Below are 5,433 nucleotides of genomic sequence, written 5' to 3'. Positions count from 1 at the left end.
ACAGTGTCACGGCTGTTGTGCATGTTAGCAAGATCAGCTGCGGGTTCTTTCTGGGCTTGCAGCTAGAGGTGGAGATGGAGGGCAGCAAAGCGTATCTTCAGAGAGAGCTGAGGAAAAGACAGACTGATACTGAGGTCTCTGTTTCCTCTCTGCTCTGCGTTTCAGCTTTGCCTCCCTCACCCAGAGATGTCTTGCTTCAGACCCTGTCTCCAAACGCCCTGCGGCGCCTCTGGCCCAACCCCACTTGCAAGCAGCTGCAGTGAGCCCTGTGTCGCCCGCTGCGCTGACTCGACGGTGTTCATTGAGGCCTCCCCGGTGGTGGTGACCCTGCCGGGCCCCATCCTCACCTCTTTCCCTCAGAGCACAGCCGTGGGATCCTCTCTGTCCGCTGCTGTTGGGAGCTCCCTCAGCGCCGGGGGGGTTCCCATCTCTTCTGGGGGCTCCCTTGGTCTGGGAGGGTCAGGGCTGTGTCTGCCTCCCCTCCGCTGCAGCCTGAACTGCTGAAGCCGGCGCATCATCCCCTTCGGAGCAGGAAGGAAGACGGGGACCCTGCAGCAGCAGGAGCGTGGCCACGGCTTGCAGACGGGCTGGGTGTCCTCATGCCACCTGGCCGGAGGGACCTGTGCCCACTGCTCCCGGCTGCACGGCAGGCCTGGCCGTGCCTCCTCTGGCTCTGCTTTGCTCTGAGCTCCTGGAGAAAGGGCTCGTTCTCTTCTGCTTTGATGAACCTCCTGCTGATGGGGGGAGGGTGCCGGAGTTAGGGACTGCTCTTGGTGGGCTGGGATTGCCACCAGGGAGAGCAGAATGGGAAAAGGCCAGTGCTTTGTGTGGAGCTTCTCCTTGGGAAACAGGCCATTCTCTGTGCCTCCCTGAACCCTGCAGGCGTGTTTCTCTCTTCTGTGCCACTGCATCTGCTCCTTCTCATTAAAGACTTTGTGCAGCATAGCTGGAGACCCGTGGTGGTTTGTTCTCCTCCTCCCTCCGGCAGATACCCGCTCTGCAAGGAAGAGCACTGGCTTATGTCCCGAGCTGTCAACCAGTTGTGGATGGGCAGGGAGAAGTGTCCTTTCTGAGCCTGAATCTCAGCTACAGTCCTGACATTTGAAAGTCTTGTTTCATACCTCCTTTCCTTTTGGTGATGCCTCTTGCTACTCGGAGTTGGTTTGGGAGGGAAAAAAAAAACCAACCCACCTTTGTGCTCAGCAGTAAAGCAAGGCCTCCTACATGCAAGCGTGCAGTCAAGAAGAAAGGGATGTCCAGTGTCTTTGTTTAGACTCGCAGATGATGCCTTTCTCTCCTCCACACTGTGCCACCAAAACCTCTCAGCAGCCACTGCTGCTCTCGGTGCAGGAACTTTGGGGCAAGCGCACGTCTTTCCCTGACTGAAGGCTGTTGCTTCTGCTTTGTCTTGTGGTCCAATCTTTGCCCGGCAGCAAGTGGGAAGGCTTCTTCAAGGTGTCCTTCCTCTGCAGGAGACCTTGATGGCTGCATGCCAGGTGCCCTTACAGGGACTCCATGGGTGTCATCTTGTGGCTGATTCCCACTTCTGCACAGCTAGGGGCTCTGTCAGCCCTGCCAAAGGGACACTGAGGTGACTTGGCTCATCTGTCCTACAAGGACAGGCTGGGAGAGCTGGGGTTGCTTTGCCTGGGGAAGGGAAGGCTGAGGTTGCTGGAGAGTGGACAGGTGGATTAAAGGAGAGAGAGCCATCCTCTTGTCACTGGTGCCCAAGTGGGAGGGCAAGAAACAATGGACACAGAAATGTGACACACAGTAACCCTCTTTTACTTTTGGGGGTGGTCAAAGACCAGTGTCCCACCTGCTCAGATGTGATGTTCATACAGACATTTGAGTTAACGTCTCAGTCCTCTCAACCGTTGTTCGCAAACTTCGTATGGAAACCAGTCATGGCACTTCTCTCTTTCACTGGTGTGGTGGGTTTTCAGGTCTGGAGGTATGCCGTGTGACTGCAAGCTGGGGTTAGGGTGGGCATTCCATTAGGAAGCAGAGCATGCGCAATCACGATTCCCATCTTTGTAACTCTACCTACTTGAAGCACCGCTGATGACAGACTCTGGAAATACTGTGCTAACACAAACCCCACATACAACCCCACTTCCCAGAACAGTCTTTACTCTCAACACAGCCAAGACTGTTGCTTTTTCACAGACTGGCCAGCCTCCTCCTTCCAGCCGCCCGCACATACACTTCCTCCAGCCTCTCCTCATGCTCACGCTCTCGCCTGCAACCACCTCCCACCCTTGCTCTGCATGCAGATAGGCACTGCCGGGTGCACCACCTCCACACAGACTCTTTTATAGCATCTTCCTGCTCCAGAGTCAAAAGGGAATCGGGCTGTGTTCATCTAGTGAGGTAAATGATGGCTGTTGTGGATCGTTTAATATTTTGGTCCATGCTCTGGAATTGGACAATGCTTGCCACTGCTGGAAAAAAGCTCTGGACATACGTACTCCACCAAAAAGGCACCCACACTTCCCATTTATTCTCCCTTGGCTTCTCCACACTTTTCCTCAGCCAGGCTCTACCTTGCCCTTTCCATAGATCTCGCCCACTCTTGGAAACTGTTTCCCCTAAACACCAACACCCTGCATGGCAGCTGGAGTCTTTGTTCAAGGCTTGACACCACCTTATGTGCCCAAGAGGTTGAAGGTGCTGCCAGAAAGCCACCATCTCCTCTACAGCAGTGTCCACACCCTAGTGCTCACAGCAGGCTTGGAGTCCCCCTCAGATTAGAGAAGAAGACAGGATTCTAATATCCCACCCTACCACTACCACCAGCCCTGGTTGTCTCCACACAGCTGCCTTCCCTGCTGCCCTGGAAGCAGCTGAGACCAGCTGGGGAGTGAAATCACCCCCCCATGACAGGAAATCCCAGGTGCCTGGCTGAGGACAAGGTGCAAGAAGCCATAGCCACAGCCCCTGGGGTTACGCCTCTCAAGGCCTCTGGAAGCCTGGTAGCTGTCCCGCTCAGTGCAGGTCCCAACCGCAGAGTGCTGAGTGGAGCATTGCCCTGAAACTCCCAGGCAGCCGGGTGTCATTGCAGAGGGATGTGATCAGCAGGGCAGAGAGGGCTGGAGCAGGTAGTTGTGGCCGAGTGGTGAAGGCGATGGACTGGAAATCCATTGGGGTTTCCCCGCGCAGTTTCGAATCCTGCCAACTACGGGGAGCAGTCCCCTTTTGGGCTGCCTGCACTTGACCACACTGCAGCCGTGAGACAGTAAAACCCCCTTGCCTACAGCACTTGTCCTCGCTCGCACTCCCAGAAATTCCTGGATTATTGGGAAATCCTGCTCCCATTGACAAGGCAGGCAAGTTCAGGGAAGGGAATGGAGCAGTGATGACTATGAGCCATGAAAAGAGATCGGCTGTTGTTGGATGTTGAGAAGAACTTAAGAGCCTGACCTCACCTGACATCCCAAGCAGCACAGCCCCACCAGCTCTCCTCCTTACACCTGAAACTACAGCAGGTCATCTCCAAAGAGAGCCTGTACAACATGGCCCTCATTGCTGAAGATGAAGGGAAAACACCTCCTGGATCTGAGGTATGGCCAGCACTCACCAAGTGCCTCTCACTTTAGGTCTCATGAAGGCAGACTGGGGTGGAGCAACAGGCAAGCGAAGCAGAGCAAAGAGGCCAGCACAAAATCTGTGCTACAGAAGAGGTCCTTGTGTGCATACATGGCCCTCGTTGCCAAGGATGAAGCGAAGACTCACCATAGATCTGAGATCTTGCCTGGGGTCCTGAGGGTATTCTGCATGACCCCTCCCCAGCCCTTGCACACATGGACAACCTTTGCAAGGGGACTTTCCCAAATTTTGCCAAAGGATGAGATGAGAGGTGGGTCTCTCCTCTATCCTCTTCTTCTGGGAAAGTTGCCAAAGTGCAAAAGAGGACATGGTGGTGACTGTGCCATCAGGAGACCATCCCCTGCCGTTGCAGACTTTGATACGTGGGCTAGAAGCTGGAGGCTTCCCAGTGGCCTTCTCTCAGTCCCATGCCCACCTGCTCCCAACAGAGCAGCAGCAGAACAGCTCCTGAGAGGAAAAGGGGCTGCTGGTAGCCTGCCTGGGTGGTGCAGCATCTGAAGGAAAAAGGAAACCCTGAGGGGTAAATGCAGAGAGGGCCCAGAGGAAGAGGAGAGACGAGCCATTTGCTGGTGCGTGATCTGTTCCACGCAGCCATGTCACTGAGGGTGGCAGAAGCAGCGCAAGCAAAGAGAAATTAGGGGAGGTTGGCAGCATGGATGAAGAAGGAAAGGGTCAGTGGAAAGGGGACCTCGTGGTCTGCAGTCTAAAGCTTTCCCCTGAGCAATACCTCCTGCAGAAGGCAGGCCGTGGCCACTCTCTCCATGCTCACATCTGCACCCACTTCCCAGCCTTCTCCTTCCCAATTTGTTTTTGCCTCCTCTGCCTGGTTCTGCGTGCTCTGGTCCATGGCTGGGACAGGCAGCCAGCAAACACATGCCCCAAAATGCAGGTCTCGGCACTGCCATCTTGTTCCTCGCCCTCACCAAGAGGCTCTCACTGCTCAGGCTGCCCAGAGCCATCTGAGGAAGCCTTGCAGCATTGGAGACAGGGCACCACTCAGTCCTGCTGGTCCAGCCCTGCCCTGGGGTGACTGGGAGGAACCTGCACCCCAATTGCTAATTCTGTGCTAAGGGTTCTTGTCCCCCTCCTTGGCCAGAAATGATCTGATTTTAGCCAGGCTTCTAGGCAGCTTGAACCATCATAGACAACAGCTCACACACACGCACACACAAACAACCCCACAAAAAGAGAAGAGCAGAGTCACACAGAAATGAGTCCGGTGTAATGCAGAAAAACCCCACCCCCACCCACCTTCTGCCTGGCCGTCAGGCAATCACAGAGCAATATGAGAACCCATGGGGAATGACGCTGTCAAAAGTTGCCTCTTCCCTGTGTTCAGGGGGTGGGGGCTTCCGTGCATGACGTGCTTCTGGGCACACGGGTAGGGTTGTCTGGTCCTGACAGCCAACCACAGGTCTGCCTGAGAGCAGGTGAGTATGATAGGGTCAGGAAATGGCTGCCAGCCAATCACAGAGCAGCATGAAACCAGGGTGGTTGTCGCGTGTGATAAAATGGCAGCTCTGGGCCCTGAAATGGCAGCTGAAGGAAAATCCCCTCCCAACCCGTGTAAGTAGCGGAAGGTGCTTCCTGGTCAGATGTACTTCCAGGTAAAGGGGAAGGGCGGCTGTTCCTGCCAGCCAATCACAACAGACCACATGACAGGGAGAGGGGTGTGACTTCAAGGGAAATAGCAGACCTGGCTGCCTGCTTGGGGGGTTCAGGCCGAGGGGCCTGTTTTGCAGGAAGCGGAGGGCAGGGCACCTGTCACTTCCTATTTGGGCAAAAGTTCTCCTCTACTAGGAGAGTTCTCCTCTACTAGTTCAC

General features: G+C 55.3%; 1 non-coding gene across 1 annotated transcript; it reads left to right on the top strand.

Moving 5' to 3' along the window:
- Positions 1-3,101: 3,101 nt before the first annotated feature.
- On the top strand, positions 3,102-3,183 carry TRNAS-GGA (transfer RNA serine (anticodon GGA)). Its single transcript has one exon. It is a non-coding gene; the product is annotated as a tRNA-Ser (tRNA).
- Positions 3,184-5,433: the final 2,250 nt, after the last annotated feature.

The sequence above is a fragment of the Grus americana genome, chromosome 10, assembly GCF_028858705.1.
Source record: "Grus americana isolate bGruAme1 chromosome 10, bGruAme1.mat, whole genome shotgun sequence".
In the NCBI taxonomy this organism is placed as follows: Eukaryota; Metazoa; Chordata; class Aves; order Gruiformes; family Gruidae; genus Grus; species Grus americana.
The sequence above is the reverse complement of the archived record's forward strand: the minus strand, read 5'-3'. Positions and strand labels throughout refer to the sequence as shown.